Source organism: Oncorhynchus gorbuscha, linkage group LG03 (assembly GCF_021184085.1).
Source record: "Oncorhynchus gorbuscha isolate QuinsamMale2020 ecotype Even-year linkage group LG03, OgorEven_v1.0, whole genome shotgun sequence".
NCBI classification, from domain to species: domain Eukaryota; kingdom Metazoa; phylum Chordata; class Actinopteri; order Salmoniformes; family Salmonidae; genus Oncorhynchus; species Oncorhynchus gorbuscha.
In genome coordinates this window covers 63,637,713-63,653,581 of record NC_060175.1, presented here as the reverse complement: position 1 = coordinate 63,653,581, position 15,869 = coordinate 63,637,713, and the positions used below count along the sequence as shown (strand labels likewise).

General features: G+C 41.8%; 20 non-coding genes across 20 annotated transcripts; 10 read left to right on the top strand and 10 right to left on the bottom strand.

The window, feature by feature from the left end:
* Nucleotides 1-1,508: 1,508 nt before the first annotated feature.
* On the top strand, nucleotides 1,509-1,580 carry trnag-ucc. Its single transcript has one exon. It is a non-coding gene; the product is annotated as a tRNA-Gly (tRNA).
* A 285-nt stretch (nucleotides 1,581-1,865) lies between these two features.
* On the bottom strand, nucleotides 1,866-1,937 carry trnap-agg. Its single transcript has one exon. It is a non-coding gene; the product is annotated as a tRNA-Pro (tRNA).
* A 989-nt stretch (nucleotides 1,938-2,926) lies between these two features.
* Nucleotides 2,927-2,998, top strand: trnag-ucc. Its single transcript has one exon. It is a non-coding gene; the product is annotated as a tRNA-Gly (tRNA).
* A 283-nt stretch (nucleotides 2,999-3,281) lies between these two features.
* trnap-agg lies at nucleotides 3,282-3,353 on the bottom strand. The gene has a single exon. It is a non-coding gene; the product is annotated as a tRNA-Pro (tRNA).
* A 1,654-nt stretch (nucleotides 3,354-5,007) lies between these two features.
* On the top strand, nucleotides 5,008-5,079 carry trnag-ucc. Its single transcript has one exon. It is a non-coding gene; the product is annotated as a tRNA-Gly (tRNA).
* A 283-nt stretch (nucleotides 5,080-5,362) lies between these two features.
* On the bottom strand, nucleotides 5,363-5,434 carry trnap-agg. Its single transcript has one exon. It is a non-coding gene; the product is annotated as a tRNA-Pro (tRNA).
* A 988-nt stretch (nucleotides 5,435-6,422) lies between these two features.
* Nucleotides 6,423-6,494, top strand: trnag-ucc. The gene has a single exon. It is a non-coding gene; the product is annotated as a tRNA-Gly (tRNA).
* A 285-nt stretch (nucleotides 6,495-6,779) lies between these two features.
* Nucleotides 6,780-6,851, bottom strand: trnap-agg. The gene has a single exon. It is a non-coding gene; the product is annotated as a tRNA-Pro (tRNA).
* Nucleotides 6,852-7,839: 988 nt separating this feature from the next.
* trnag-ucc lies at nucleotides 7,840-7,911 on the top strand. Its single transcript has one exon. It is a non-coding gene; the product is annotated as a tRNA-Gly (tRNA).
* Nucleotides 7,912-8,194: 283 nt separating this feature from the next.
* On the bottom strand, nucleotides 8,195-8,266 carry trnap-agg. The gene has a single exon. It is a non-coding gene; the product is annotated as a tRNA-Pro (tRNA).
* A 988-nt stretch (nucleotides 8,267-9,254) lies between these two features.
* trnag-ucc lies at nucleotides 9,255-9,326 on the top strand. Its single transcript has one exon. It is a non-coding gene; the product is annotated as a tRNA-Gly (tRNA).
* A 283-nt stretch (nucleotides 9,327-9,609) lies between these two features.
* Nucleotides 9,610-9,681, bottom strand: trnap-agg. The gene has a single exon. It is a non-coding gene; the product is annotated as a tRNA-Pro (tRNA).
* Nucleotides 9,682-10,670: 989 nt separating this feature from the next.
* trnag-ucc lies at nucleotides 10,671-10,742 on the top strand. The gene has a single exon. It is a non-coding gene; the product is annotated as a tRNA-Gly (tRNA).
* A 283-nt stretch (nucleotides 10,743-11,025) lies between these two features.
* On the bottom strand, nucleotides 11,026-11,097 carry trnap-agg. The gene has a single exon. It is a non-coding gene; the product is annotated as a tRNA-Pro (tRNA).
* A 988-nt stretch (nucleotides 11,098-12,085) lies between these two features.
* Nucleotides 12,086-12,157, top strand: trnag-ucc. The gene has a single exon. It is a non-coding gene; the product is annotated as a tRNA-Gly (tRNA).
* Nucleotides 12,158-12,439: 282 nt separating this feature from the next.
* Nucleotides 12,440-12,511, bottom strand: trnap-agg. Its single transcript has one exon. It is a non-coding gene; the product is annotated as a tRNA-Pro (tRNA).
* A 989-nt stretch (nucleotides 12,512-13,500) lies between these two features.
* trnag-ucc lies at nucleotides 13,501-13,572 on the top strand. The gene has a single exon. It is a non-coding gene; the product is annotated as a tRNA-Gly (tRNA).
* A 282-nt stretch (nucleotides 13,573-13,854) lies between these two features.
* trnap-agg lies at nucleotides 13,855-13,926 on the bottom strand. Its single transcript has one exon. It is a non-coding gene; the product is annotated as a tRNA-Pro (tRNA).
* A 989-nt stretch (nucleotides 13,927-14,915) lies between these two features.
* On the top strand, nucleotides 14,916-14,987 carry trnag-ucc. Its single transcript has one exon. It is a non-coding gene; the product is annotated as a tRNA-Gly (tRNA).
* Nucleotides 14,988-15,270: 283 nt separating this feature from the next.
* trnap-agg lies at nucleotides 15,271-15,342 on the bottom strand. Its single transcript has one exon. It is a non-coding gene; the product is annotated as a tRNA-Pro (tRNA).
* Between the last annotated feature and the right edge of the window lie 527 nt (nucleotides 15,343-15,869).

Below are 15,869 nucleotides of genomic sequence, written 5' to 3'. Positions count from 1 at the left end.
CTTCAAAAAGAATGGAACTCTTTATTTTGAGTCAAATGACGCAAAGGTACGTGAATCAAAGTAAATTAATGTTGAAAATACCCATTCAAATAGATCAGTGTTCAACGAGATTTGAGACTCAGCGTTTCCGTCTCCATCCTCCACAATCTGCTTATGTTACCCCTCCATATCTGCAGTGAAAGATGGTGGACCGAGATCGTTTTTGTCAAACTACGAGACATACCTATAATCGGTCTTCTCACTGCTTCCAACCGTTTGACCTAATTTCGTAAACCATTTGGAAAGTCTTCCCACGAACCTGTTTCTCGATCCTTTCCCCACAAGTGTCAGAGACTCCCTGAAACAGTTCCAACTTTGTGTTGTAGAATCGTTCTCATGACCCCACTTGTAGTGTCACCATTGTGATTGCGTTTCCCACAAGTGTCCTAATTTGAAGTGTAACCTTTGCTGTGATTGATGTTGTCCAGTCTGCAACCTAAGCAAGAATCATACACCTAAACCAACGATGTTTGAGCAAAGTGTTTTCTTTCTTTCTGCAGCAATGTCAGTGAAGATATCGATTGACGTGTCCACGGTGCTTGGAACGATTGAACATCATGTGAGTCTTTGTGGAAACTAAATGAAGTTGACCAGTTATTCCCCTTCAGTCTTCCAAACTCTTGACCATGGTTCAGTTCAAATTCTGTAGTTCATCTGCTGTGTCTTTCACATTCTGTCTTCTTCAAGTCGCGACTGCTAACTGATGACGAGTTTTTATAAATGAATATAGTGCAAAATGAGATCAAATCGTTTTTTAAGGAGAGATGAAAAAATAAGACTTCAAAAAGAATGGAACTCGTTTATTTTGAGTCAAATGACGCAAAGGTACGTGAATCAAAGTAAATTAATGTTGAAAATACCCATTCAAATAGATCAGTGTTCAACGAGAGAGATTGAGACTCAGCGTTTCCGTCTCCATCCTCCACAACTGCTTATGTTACCCCTCCATATCTGCAGTGAAAGATGGTGGACCGAGATCGTTTTTTGTCAAACTACGAGACATACCTATAATCGGTCTTCTCACTAAAACATCTCTAGCTTCCGAACCGTTTGACCTGCAATTTCGTATGACCACTCTCTGGAAAGGGGAGAGCCTCACGAACACGGTGGTATTCTCGATTTTTCTCTACATACCCCACAAGTGTCAGGAGACTCCTCTGAAGTCAGAACAGTCTATGTGCCAACTTCTGTTTGTAGAATCCAAAATCTTTGGGCTTCAAAGTAATGTGACCCCACTTGTCGCAATGTTCTCCGTTTTGCCCTACGTTCCCCACAAGTGTCACGGCCTAATTTGAAGGTAACCTGTACTGATTAAAATGATAGATGTTTTAACCAGGGACCTCTCGCAACCTAAGCAATAATCATACACCTAAACCAACGATCCTTTTGGTCAAAGAATGATCAATTTCCACAAAAATGACGGTCAAGATATGAGTCGATGTCTCCATGTTGCTAATGACTAGCACATAGCATTGGTGGTATAGTGGTGAGCATAGCTGCCTTCCAAGCAGTTGACCTGGGTTCGATTCCCGACCAATGCAGAGCATGAAAAATTCACTAGTTTTAGGCCCTGGATGTCATTTCAAGTGTATTACATTTGAATCATTATCGCGTTGTTCGTGGCAGTTAGAATTGCTCCTACATTCTTCAGTTTATCTAAAATAATAAATGTTGACGTTGAACCAACAAGTGCATATCAAAATAGATTTGCAGTCCATCGCCAAAACCATTCAGCCATCCTTGTCCTGCGCCCAAGATGTGATAGTTGGCATTCCGACCATTGGTCAAAGATCTGCCTGTCTGAGCTTGTTCAAGGATCTGCAAAAGGGCTCATCCGGGATTTGAACCCGGGACCTCTCGCACCCTAAGCGAGAATCATACCCCTAGACCAACGAGCCTTATGTCCAAAGTGTTTTTCTTTCTTTCTGCAGCAATGTCAGTGAAGATATCGATTGACGTGTCCACGGTGCTTGGAACGATTGAACATCATGTGAGTGTTTTGTGCTTTACTTGTGAGCATGACAGTCTTCCAAACTCTTGACCATGGTTCAGTTCAAATCTTCTGTAGTTCATCTGCTGTGTCTTTCACATTCTGTCTTCTTCAGTCGCGACTGCTAACTGATGACGAGTTTTTATAAATGAATATAGTGCAAAATGAGATCAAATCGTTTTTTAAGGAGAGATGAAAAAATAAGACTTCAAAAAGAATGGAACTCGTTTATTTTGAGTCAAATGACGCAAAGGTACGTGAATCAAAGTAAATTAATGTTGAAAATACCCATTCAAATAGATCAGTGTTCAACGAGAGAGATTGAGACTCAGCGTTTCCGTCTCCATCCTCCACAACTGCTTATGTTACCCCTCCATATCTGCAGTGAAAGATGGTGGACCGAGATCGTTTTTTGTCAAACTACGAGACATACCTATAATCGGTCTTCTCACTAAAACATCTCTAGCTTCCGAACCGTTTGACCTGCAATTTCGTATGACCACTCTCTGGAAAGGGGAGAGCCTCACGAACACGGTGGTATTCTCGATTTTTCTCTACATACCCCACAAGTGTCAGGAGACTCCTCTGAAGTCAGAACAGTCTATGTGCCAACTTCTGTTTGTAGAATCCAAAATCTTTGGGCTTCAAAGTAATGTGACCCCACTTGTCGCAATGTTCTCCGTTTTGCCCTACGTTCCCCACAAGTGTCACGGCCTAATTTGAAGGTAACCTGTACTGATTAAAATGATAGATGTTTTAACCAGGGACCTCTCGCAACCTAAGCAATAATCATACACCTAAACCAACGATCCTTTTGGTCAAAGAATGATCAATTTCCACAAAAATGACGGTCAAGATATGAGTCGATGTCTCCATGTTGCTAATGACTAGCACATAGCATTGGTGGTATAGTGGTGAGCATAGCTGCCTTCCAAGCAGTTGACCTGGGTTCGATTCCCGGCCAATGCAGAGCATGAAAAATTCACTAGTTTTAGGCCCTGGATGTCATTTCAAGTGTATTACATTTGAATCATTATCGTTGTTCGTGGCAGTTAGAATTGCTCCTACATTCTTCAGTTTATCTAAAATAATAAATGTTGACGTTGAACCAACAAGTGCATATCAAAATAGATTTGCAGTCCATCGCCAAAACCATTCAGCCATCCTTGTCCTGCGCCCAAGATGTGATAGTTGGCATTCCGACCATTGGTCAAAGATCTGCCTGTCTGAGCTTGTTCAAGGATCTGCAAAAGGGCTCATCCGGGATTTGAACCCGGGACCTCTCGCACCCTAAGCGAGAATCATACCCCTAGACCAACGAGCCTTATGTCCAAAGTGTTTTTCTTTCTTTCTGCAGCAATGTCAGTGAAGATATCGATTGACGTGTCCACGGTGCTTGGAACGATTGAACATCATGTGAGTGTTTTGTGCTTTACTTGTGAGCATGACAGTCTTCCAAACTCTTGACCATGGTTCAGTTCAAATCTTCTGTAGTTCATCTGCTGTGTCTTTCACATTCTGTCTTCTTCAGTCGCGACTGCTAACTGATGACGAGTTTTTATAAATGAATATAGTGCAAAATGAGATCAAATCGTTTTTTAAGGAGAGATGAAAAATAAGACTTCATTATCATGTCTTGTCCCTGTGCTCCCCATTCTATGAAAGGTACGTGAATCAAAGTTTCCCTCTGCTGGTCTTATTTTGAGTTCAAATGACCTCCTTCTATCCCTCTCCAAAGTAAATTAATGTTGAAAATACTCCCTTCAAATAGATCATGTTCAACGAGATCTCTGAGACTTCAGCTGTTTGACCTGCATTCCATCCTCCATCAATTTAGTCTTCCCAAAACCTGTTCCCGATCCTATCTGCCAACTTCTGTGATTAGATGGGGCTTCAAAGATATGACCTTTGTGTTCCGTTTTGTCAACATCTCCCCTAATTTGAAGGGTTCCTTGTTTAATCGGTATTCACCAAAAATATCATCTAGACTGAGCCCTGGTCAAAGTGTTTTTGACTTTCTGCAGATTGTCAGTGAAGATATCGATGGACGTGTCCACGATGCTTGGAACGATTGAACATCATGTGAGTGTTTTGTGCTTTACCGCAAGTGAGCATGACAGTCTTCCAAACTCTTGACCATGGTTCAGTTCAAATCTTCTGTAGTTCATCTGCTGTGTCTTTCACATTCTGTCTTCTTCAAGTCGCTTTAACTGATGACGAGTCTTTATAAATGAATATAGTGCAAAATGAGATCAAATCGTTTTTTAAGGAGAGATTAAAAAATAAGACTTCAAAAAGAATGGAACTCGTTTATTTTGAGTCAAATGACGCAAAGGTACGTGAATCAAAGTAAATTAATGTTGAAAATACCCATTCAAATAGATCAGTGTTCAACGAGAGAGATTGAGACTCAGCGTTTCCGTCTCCATCCTCCACAACTGCTTATGTTACCCCTCCATATCTGCAGTGAAAGATGGTGGACCGAGATCGTTTTTGTCAAACTACGAGACATACCTATAATCGGTCTTCTCACTAAAACATCTCTAGCTTCCGAACCGTTTGACCTGCAATTTCGTATGACCACTCTCTGGAAAGGGGAGAGCCTCACGAACACGGTGGTATTCTCGATTTTTCTCTACATACCCCACAAGTGTCAGGAGACTCCTCTGAAGTCAGAACAGTCTATGTGCCAACTTCTGTTTGTAGAATCCAAAATCTTTGGGCTTCAAAGTAATGTGACCCCACTTGTCGCAATGTTCTCCGTTTTGCCCTACGTTCCCCACAAGTGTCACGGCCTAATTTGAAGGTAACCTGTACTGATTAAAATGATAGATGTTTTAACCAGGGACCTCTCGCAACCTAAGCAATAATCATACACCTAAACCAACGATCCTTTTGGTCAAAGAATGATCAATTTCCACAAAAATGACGGTCAAGATATGAGTCGATGTCTCCATGTTGCTAATGACTAGCACATAGCATTGGTGGTATAGTGGTGAGCATAGCTGCCTTCCAAGCAGTTGACCTGGGTTCGATTCCCGACCAATGCAGAGCATGAAAAATTCACTAGTTTTAGGCCCTGGATGTCATTTCAAGTGTATTACATTTGAATCATTATCGTTGTTCGTGGCAGTTAGAATTGCTCCTACATTCTTCAGTTTATCTAAAATAATAAATGTTGACGTTGAACCAACAAGTGCATATCAAAATAGATTTGCAGTCCATCGCCAAAACCATTCAGCCATCCTTGTCCTGCGCCCAAGATGTGATAGTTGGCATTCCGACCATTGGTCAAAGATCTGCCTGTCTGAGCTTGTTCAAGGATCTGCAAAAGGGCTCATCCGGGATTTGAACCCGGGACCTCTCGCACCCTAAGCGAGAATCATACCCCTAGACCAACGAGCCTTATGTCCAAAGTGTTTTTCTTTCTTTCTGCAGCAATGTCAGTGAAGATATCGATTGACGTGTCCACGGTGCTTGGAACGATTGAACATCATGTGAGTGTTTTGTGCTTTACTTGTGAGCATGACAGTCTTCCAAACTCTTGACCATGGTTCAGTTCAAATCTTCTGTAGTTCATCTGCTGTGTCTTTCACATTCTGTCTTCTTCAGTCGCGACTGCTAACTGATGACGAGTTTTTATAAATGAATATAGTGCAAAATGAGATCAAATCGTTTTTTAAGGAGAGATGAAAAAATAAGACTTCAAAAAGAATGGAACTCGTTTATTTTGAGTCAAATGACGCAAAGGTACGTGAATCAAAGTAAATTAATGTTGAAAATACCCATTCAAATAGATCAGTGTTCAACGAGAGAGATTGAGACTCAGCGTTTCCGTCTCCATCCTCCACAACTGCTTATGTTACCCCTCCATATCTGCAGTGAAAGATGGTGGACCGAGATCGTTTTTTGTCAAACTATGAGACATACCTATAATCGGTCTTCTCACTAAAACATCTCTAGCTTCCGAACCGTTTGACCTGCAATTTCGTATGACCACTCTCTGGAAAGGGGAGAGCCTCACGAACACGGTGGTATTCTCGATTTTCTCTACATACCCCACAAGTGTCAGGAGACTCCTCTGAAGTCAGAACAGTCTATGTGCCAACTTCTGTTTGTAGAATCCAAAATCTTTGGGCTTCAAAGTAATGTGACCCCACTTGTCGCAATGTTCTCCGTTTTGCCCTACGTTCCCCACAAGTGTCACGGCCTAATTTGAAGGTAACCTGTACTGATTAAAATGATAGATGTTTTAACCAGGGACCTCTCGCAACCTAAGCAATAATCATACACCTAAACCAACGATCCTTTTGGTCAAAGAATGATCAATTTCCACAAAAATGACGGTCAAGATATGAGTCGATGTCTCCATGTTGCTAATGACTAGCACATAGCATTGGTGGTATAGTGGTGAGCATAGCTGCCTTCCAAGCAGTTGACCTGGGTTCGATTCCCGGCCAATGCAGAGCATGAAAAATTCACTAGTTTTAGGCCCTGGATGTCATTTCAAGTGTATTACATTTGAATCATTATCGTTGTTCGTGGCAGTTAGAATTGCTCCTACATTCTTCAGTTTATCTAAAATAATAAATGTTGTGACGTTGAACCAACAAGTGCATATCAAAATAGATTTGCAGTCCATCGCCAAAACCATTCAGCCATCCTTGTCCTGCGCCCAAGATGTGATAGTTGGCATTCCGACCATTGGTCAAAGATCTGCCTGTCTGAGCTTGTTCAAGGATCTGCAAAAGGGCTCATCCGGGATTTGAACCCGGGACCTCTCGCACCCTAAGCGAGAATCATACCCCTAGACCAACGAGCCTTATGTCCAAAGTGTTTTTCTTTCTTTCTGCAGCAATGTCAGTGAAGATATCGATTGACGTGTCCACGGTGCTTGGAACGATTGAACATCATGTGAGTGTTTTGTGCTTTACTTGTGAGCATGACAGTCTTCCAAACTCTTGACCATGGTTCAGTTCAAATCTTCTGTAGTTCATCTGCTGTGTCTTTCACATTCTGTCTTCTTCAGTCGCGACTGCTAACTGATGACGAGTTTTTATAAATGAATATAGTGCAAAATGAGATCAAATCGTTTTTTAAGGAGAGATGAAAAAATAAGACTTCAAAAAGAATGGAACTCGTTTATTTTGAGTCAAATGACGCAAAGGTACGTGAATCAAAGTAAATTAATGTTGAAAATACCCATTCAAATAGATCAGTGTTCAACGAGAGAGATTGAGACTCAGCGTTTCCGTCTCCATCCTCCACAACTGCTTATGTTACCCCTCCATATCTGCAGTGAAAGATGGTGGACCGAGATCGTTTTTGTCAAACTACGAGACATACCTATAATCGGTCTTCTCACTAAAACATCTCTAGCTTCCGAACCGTTTGACCTGCAATTTCGTATGACCACTCTCTGGAAAGGGGAGAGCCTCACGAACACGGTGGTATTCTCGATTTTTCTCTACATACCCCACAAGTGTCAGGAGACTCCTCTGAAGTCAGAACAGTCTATGTGCCAACTTCTGTTTGTAGAATCCAAAATCTTTGGGCTTCAAAGTAATGTGACCCCACTTGTCGCAATGTTCTCCGTTTTGCCCTACGTTCCCCACAAGTGTCACGGCCTAATTTGAAGGTAACCTGTACTGATTAAAATGATAGATGTTTTAACCAGGGACCTCTCGCAACCTAAGCAATAATCATACACCTAAACCAACGATCCTTTTGGTCAAAGAATGATCAATTTCCACAAAAATGACGGTCAAGATATGAGTCGATGTCTCCATGTTGCTAATGACTAGCACATAGCATTGGTGGTATAGTGGTGAGCATAGCTGCCTTCCAAGCAGTTGACCTGGGTTCGATTCCCGGCCAATGCAGAGCATGAAAAATTCACTAGTTTTAGGCCCTGGATGTCATTTCAAGTGTATTACATTTGAATCATTATCGTTGTTCGTGGCAGTTAGAATTGCTCCTACATTCTTCAGTTTATCTAAAATAATAAATGTTGACGTTGAACCAACAAGTGCATATCAAAATAGATTTGCAGTCCATCGCCAAAACCATTCAGCCATCCTTGTCCTGCGCCCAAGATGTGATAGTTGGCATTCCGACCATTGGTCAAAGATCTGCCTGTCTGAGCTTGTTCAAGGATCTGCAAAAGGGCTCATCCGGGATTTGAACCCGGGACCTCTCGCACCCTAAGCGAGAATCATACCCCTAGACCAACGAGCCTTATGTCCAAAGTGTTTTTCTTTCTTTCTGCAGCAATGTCAGTGAAGATATCGATTGACGTGTCCACGGTGCTTGGAACGATTGAACATCATGTGAGTGTTTTGTGCTTTACTTGTGAGCATGACAGTCTTCCAAACTCTTGACCATGGTTCAGTTCAAATCTTCTGTAGTTCATCTGCTGTGTCTTTCACATTCTGTCTTCTTCAGTCGCGACTGCTAACTGATGACGAGTTTTTATAAATGAATATAGTGCAAAATGAGATCAAATCGTTTTTTAAGGAGAGATGAAAAAATAAGACTTCAAAAAGAATGGAACTCGTTTATTTTGAGTCAAATGACGCAAAGGTACGTGAATCAAAGTAAATTAATGTTGAAAATACCCATTCAAATAGATCAGTGTTCAACGAGAGAGATTGAGACTCAGCGTTTCCGTCTCCATCCTCCACAACTGCTTATGTTACCCCTCCATATCTGCAGTGAAAGATGGTGGACCGAGATCGTTTTTGTCAAACTACGAGACATACCTATAATCGGTCTTCTCACTAAAACATCTCTAGCTTCCGAACCGTTTGACCTGCAATTTCGTATGACCACTCTCTGGAAAGGGGAGAGCCTCACGAACACGGTGGTATTCTCGATTTTTCTCTACATACCCCACAAGTGTCAGGAGACTCCTCTGAAGTCAGAACAGTCTATGTGCCAACTTCTGTTTGTAGAATCCAAAATCTTTGGGCTTCAAAGTAATGTGACCCCACTTGTCGCAATGTTCTCCGTTTTGCCCTACGTTCCCCACAAGTGTCACGGCCTAATTTGAAGGTAACCTGTACTGATTAAAATGATAGATGTTTTAACCAGGGACCTCTCGCAACCTAAGCAATAATCATACACCTAAACCAACGATCCTTTTGGTCAAAGAATGATCAATTTCCACAAAAATGACGGTCAAGATATGAGTCGATGTCTCCATGTTGCTAATGACTAGCACATAGCATTGGTGGTATAGTGGTGAGCATAGCTGCCTTCCAAGCAGTTGACCTGGGTTCGATTCCCGGCCAATGCAGAGCATGAAAAATTCACTAGTTTTAGGCCCTGGATGTCATTTCAAGTGTATTACATTTGAATCATTATCGTTGTTCGTGGCAGTTAGAATTGCTCCTACATTCTTCAGTTTATCTAAAATAATAAATGTTGACGTTGAACCAACAAGTGCATATCAAAATAGATTTGCAGTCCATCGCCAAAACCATTCAGCCATCCTTGTCCTGCGCCCAAGATGTGATAGTTGGCATTCCGACCATTGGTCAAAGATCTGCCTGTCTGAGCTTGTTCAAGGATCTGCAAAAGGGCTCATCCGGGATTTGAACCCGGGACCTCTCGCACCCTAAGCGAGAATCATACCCCTAGACCAACGAGCCTTATGTCCAAAGTGTTTTTCTTTCTTTCTGCAGCAATGTCAGTGAAGATATCGATTGACGTGTCCACGGTGCTTGGAACGATTGAACATCATGTGAGTGTTTTGTGCTTTACTTGTGAGCATGACAGTCTTCCAAACTCTTGACCATGGTTCAGTTCAAATCTTCTGTAGTTCATCTGCTGTGTCTTTCACATTCTGTCTTCTTCAGTCGCGACTGCTAACTGATGACGAGTTTTTATAAATGAATATAGTGCAAAATGAGATCAAATCGTTTTTTAAGGAGAGATGAAAAAATAAGACTTCAAAAAGAATGGAACTCGTTTATTTTGAGTCAAATGACGCAAAGGTACGTGAATCAAAGTAAATTAATGTTGAAAATACCCATTCAAATAGATCAGTGTTCAACGAGAGAGATTGAGACTCAGCGTTTCCGTCTCCATCCTCCACAACTGCTTATGTTACCCCTCCATATCTGCAGTGAAAGATGGTGGACCGAGATCGTTTTTTGTCAAACTACGAGACATACCTATAATCGGTCTTCTCACTAAAACATCTCTAGCTTCCGAACCGTTTGACCTGCAATTTCGTATGACCACTCTCTGGAAAGGGGAGAGCCTCACGAACACGGTGGTATTCTCGATTTTTCTCTACATACCCCACAAGTGTCAGGAGACTCCTCTGAAGTCAGAACAGTCTATGTGCCAACTTCTGTTTGTAGAATCCAAAATCTTTGGGCTTCAAAGTAATGTGACCCCACTTGTCGCAATGTTCTCCGTTTTGCCCTACGTTCCCCACAAGTGTCACGGCCTAATTTGAAGGTAACCTGTACTGATTAAAATGATAGATGTTTTAACCAGGGACCTCTCGCAACCTAAGCAATAATCATACACCTAAACCAACGATCCTTTTGGTCAAAGAATGATCAATTTCCACAAAAATGACGGTCAAGATATGAGTCGATGTCTCCATGTTGCTAATGACTAGCACATAGCATTGGTGGTATAGTGGTGAGCATAGCTGCCTTCCAAGCAGTTGACCTGGGTTCGATTCCCGGCCAATGCAGAGCATGAAAAATTCACTAGTTTTAGGCCCTGGATGTCATTTCAAGTGTATTACATTTGAATCATTATCGTTGTTCGTGGCAGTTAGAATTGCTCCTACATTCTTCAGTTTATCTAAAATAATAAATGTTGACGTTGAACCAACAAGTGCATATCAAAATAGATTTGCAGTCCATCGCCAAAACCATTCAGCCATCCTTGTCCTGCGCCCAAGATGTGATAGTTGGCATTCCGACCATTGGTCAAAGATCTGCCTGTCTGAGCTTGTTCAAGGATCTGCAAAAGGGCTCATCCGGGATTTGAACCCGGGACCTCTCGCACCCTAAGCGAGAATCATACCCCTAGACCAACGAGCCTTATGTCCAAAGTGTTTTTCTTTCTTTCTGCAGCAATGTCAGTGAAGATATCGATTGACGTGTCCACGGTGCTTGGAACGATTGAACATCATGTGAGTGTTTTGTGCTTTACTTGTGAGCATGACAGTCTTCCAAACTCTTGACCATGGTTCAGTTCAAATCTTCTGTAGTTCATCTGCTGTGTCTTTCACATTCTGTCTTCTTCAGTCGCGACTGCTAACTGATGACGAGTTTTTATAAATGAATATAGTGCAAAATGAGATCAAATCGTTTTTTAAGGAGAGATGAAAAAATAAGACTTCAAAAAGAATGGAACTCGTTTATTTTGAGTCAAATGACGCAAAGGTACGTGAATCAAAGTAAATTAATGTTGAAAATACCCATTCAAATAGATCAGTGTTCAACGAGAGAGATTGAGACTCAGCGTTTCCGTCTCCATCCTCCACAACTGCTTATGTTACCCCTCCATATCTGCAGTGAAAGATGGTGGACCGAGATCGTTTTTTGTCAAACTACGAGACATACCTATAATCGGTCTTCTCACTAAAACATCTCTAGCTTCCGAACCGTTTGACCTGCAATTTCGTATGACCACTCTCTGGAAAGGGGAGAGCCTCACGAACACGGTGGTATTCTCGATTTTCTCTACATACCCCACAAGTGTCAGGAGACTCCTCTGAAGTCAGAACAGTCTATGTGCCAACTTCTGTTTGTAGAATCCAAAATCTTTGGGCTTCAAAGTAATGTGACCCCACTTGTCGCAATGTTCTCCGTTTTGCCCTACGTTCCCCACAAGTGTCACGGCCTAATTTGAAGGTAACCTGTACTGATTAAAATGATAGATGTTTTAACCAGGGACCTCTCGCAACCTAAGCAATAATCATACACCTAAACCAACGATCCTTTTGGTCAAAGAATGATCAATTTCCACAAAAATGACGGTCAAGATATGAGTCGATGTCTCCATGTTGCTAATGACTAGCACATAGCATTGGTGGTATAGTGGTGAGCATAGCTGCCTTCCAAGCAGTTGACCTGGGTTCGATTCCCGGCCAATGCAGAGCATGAAAAATTCACTAGTTTTAGGCCCTGGATGTCATTTCAAGTGTATTACATTTGAATCATTATCGTTGTTCGTGGCAGTTAGAATTGCTCCTACATTCTTCAGTTTATCTAAAATAATAAATGTTGACGTTGAACCAACAAGTGCATATCAAAATAGATTTGCAGTCCATCGCCAAAACCATTCAGCCATCCTTGTCCTGCGCCCAAGATGTGATAGTTGGCATTCCGACCATTGGTCAAAGATCTGCCTGTCTGAGCTTGTTCAAGGATCTGCAAAGGGCTCATCCGGGATTTGAACCCGGGACCTCTCGCACCCTAAGCGAGAATCATACCCCTAGACCAACGAGCCTTATGTCCAAAGTGTTTTTCTTTCTTTCTGCAGCAATGTCAGTGAAGATATCGATTGACGTGTCCACGGTGCTTGGAACGATTGAACATCATGTGAGTGTTTTGTGCTTTACTTGTGAGCATGACAGTCTTCCAAACTCTTGACCATGGTTCAGTTCAAATCTTCTGTAGTTCATCTGCTGTGTCTTTCACATTCTGTCTTCTTCAGTCGCGACTGCTAACTGATGACGAGTTTTTATAAATGAATATAGTGCAAAATGAGATCAAATCGTTTTTTAAGGAGAGATGAAAAAATAAGACTTCAAAAAGAATGGAACTCGTTTATTTTGAGTCAAATGACGCAAAGGTACGTGAATCAAAGTAAATTAATGTTGAAAATACCCATTCAAATAGATCAGTGTTCAACGAGAGAGATTGAGACTCAGCGTTTCCGTCTCCATCCTCCACAACTGCTTATGTTACCCCTCCATATCTGCAGTGAAAGATGGTGGACCGAGATCGTTTTTTGTCAAACTACGAGACATACCTATAATCGGTCTTCTCACTAAAACATCTCTAGCTTCCGAACCGTTTGACCTGCAATTTCGTATGACCACTCTCTGGAAAGGGGAGAGCCTCACGAACACGGTGGTATTCTCGATTTTTCTCTACATACCCCACAAGTGTCAGGAGACTCCTCTGAAGTCAGAACAGTCTATGTGCCAACTTCTGTTTGTAGAATCCAAAATCTTTGGGCTTCAAAGTAATGTGACCCCACTTGTCGCAATGTTCTCCGTTTTGCCCTACGTTCCCCACAAGTGTCACGGCCTAATTTGAAGGTAACCTGTACTGATTAAAATGATAGATGTTTTAACCAGGGACCTCTCGCAACCTAAGCAATAATCATACACCTAAACCAACGATCCTTTTGGTCAAAGAATGATCAATTTCCACAAAAATGACGGTCAAGATATGAGTCGATGTCTCCATGTTGCTAATGACTAGCACATAGCATTGGTGGTATAGTGGTGAGCATAGCTGCCTTCCAAGCAGTTGACCTGGGTTCGATTCCCGGCCAATGCAGAGCATGAAAAATTCACTAGTTTTAGGCCCTGGATGTCATTTCAAGTGTATTACATTTGAATCATTATCGTTGTTCGTGGCAGTTAGAATTGCTCCTACATTCTTCAGTTTATCTAAAATAATAAATGTTGACGTTGAACCAACAAGTGCATATCAAAATAGATTTGCAGTCCATCGCCAAAACCATTCAGCCATCCTTGTCCTGCGCCCAAGATGTGATAGTTGGCATTCCGACCATTGGTCAAAGATCTGCCTGTCTGAGCTTGTTCAAGGATCTGCAAAAGGCTCATCCGGGATTTGAACCCGGGACCTCTCGCACCCTAAGCGAGAATCATACCCCTAGACCAACGAGCCTTATGTCCAAAGTGTTTTTCTTTCTTTCTGCAGCAATGTCAGTGAAGATATCGATTGACGTGTCCACGGTGCTTGGAACGATTGAACATCATGTGAGTGTTTTGTGCTTTACTTGTGAGCATGACAGTCTTCCAAACTCTTGACCATGGTTCAGTTCAAATCTTCTGTAGTTCATCTGCTGTGTCTTTCACATTCTGTCTTCTTCAGTCGCGACTGCTAACTGATGACGAGTTTTTATAAATGAATATAGTGCAAAATGAGATCAAATCGTTTTTTAAGGAGAGATGAAAAAATAAGACTTCAAAAAGAATGGAACTCGTTTATTTTGAGTCAAATGACGCAAAGGTACGTGAATCAAAGTAAATTAATGTTGAAAATACCCATTCAAATAGATCAGTGTTCAACGAGAGAGATTGAGACTCAGCGTTTCCGTCTCCATCCTCCACAACTGCTTATGTTACCCCTCCATATCTGCAGTGAAAGATGGTGGACCGAGATCGTTTTTTGTCAAACTACGAGACATACCTATAATCGGTCTTCTCACTAAAACATCTCTAGCTTCCGAACCGTTTGACCTGCAATTTCGTATGACCACTCTCTGGAAAGGGGAGAGCCTCACGAACACGGTGGTATTCTCGATTTTTCTCTACATACCCCACAAGTGTCAGGAGACTCCTCTGAAGTCAGAACAGTCTATGTGCCAACTTCTGTTTGTAGAATCCAAAATCTTTGGGCTTCAAAGTAATGTGACCCCACTTGTCGCAATGTTCTCCGTTTTGCCCTACGTTCCCCACAAGTGTCACGGCCTAATTTGAAGGTAACCTGTACTGATTAAAATGATAGATGTTTTAACCAGGGACCTCTCGCAACCTAAGCAATAATCATACACCTAAACCAACGATCCTTTTGGTCAAAGAATGATCAATTTCCACAAAAATGACGGTCAAGATATGAGTCGATGTCTCCATGTTGCTAATGACTAGCACATAGCATTGGTGGTATAGTGGTGAGCATAGCTGCCTTCCAAGCAGTTGACCTGGGTTCGATTCCCGGCCAATGCAGAGCATGAAAAATTCACTAGTTTTAGGCCCTGGATGTCATTTCAAGTGTATTACATTTGAATCATTATCGTTGTTCGTGGCAGTTAGAATTGCTCCTACATTCTTCAGTTTATCTAAAATAATAAATGTTGACGTTGAACCAACAAGTGCATATCAAAATAGATTTGCAGTCCATCGCCAAAACCATTCAGCCATCCTTGTCCTGCGCCCAAGATGTGATAGTTGGCATTCCGACCATTGGTCAAAGATCTGCCTGTCTGAGCTTGTTCAAGGATCTGCAAAAGGGCTCATCCGGGATTTGAACCCGGGACCTCTCGCACCCTAAGCGAGAATCATACCCCTAGACCAACGAGCCTTATGTCCAAAGTGTTTTTCTTTCTTTCTGCAGCAATGTCAGTGAAGATATCGATTGACGTGTCCACGGTGCTTGGAACGATTGAACATCATGTGAGTGTTTTGTGCTTTACTTGTGAGCATGACAGTCTTCCAAACTCTTGACCATGGTTCAGTTCAAATCTTCTGTAGTTCATCTGCTGTGTCTTTCACATTCTGTCTTCTTCAGTCGCGACTGCTAACTGATGACGAGTTTTTATAAATGAATATAGTGCAAAATGAGATCAAATCGTTTTTTAAGGAGAGATGAAAAAATAAGACTTCAAAAAGAATGGAACTCGTTTATTTTGAGTCAAATGACGCAAAGGTACGTGAATCAAAGTAAATTAATGTTGAAAATACCCATTCAAATAGATCAGTGTTCAACGAGAGAGATTGAGACTCAGCGTTTCCGTCTCCATCCTCCACAACTGCTTATGTTACCCCTCCATATCTGCAGTGAAAGATGGTGGACCGAGATCGTTTTTTGTCAAACTACGAGACATACCT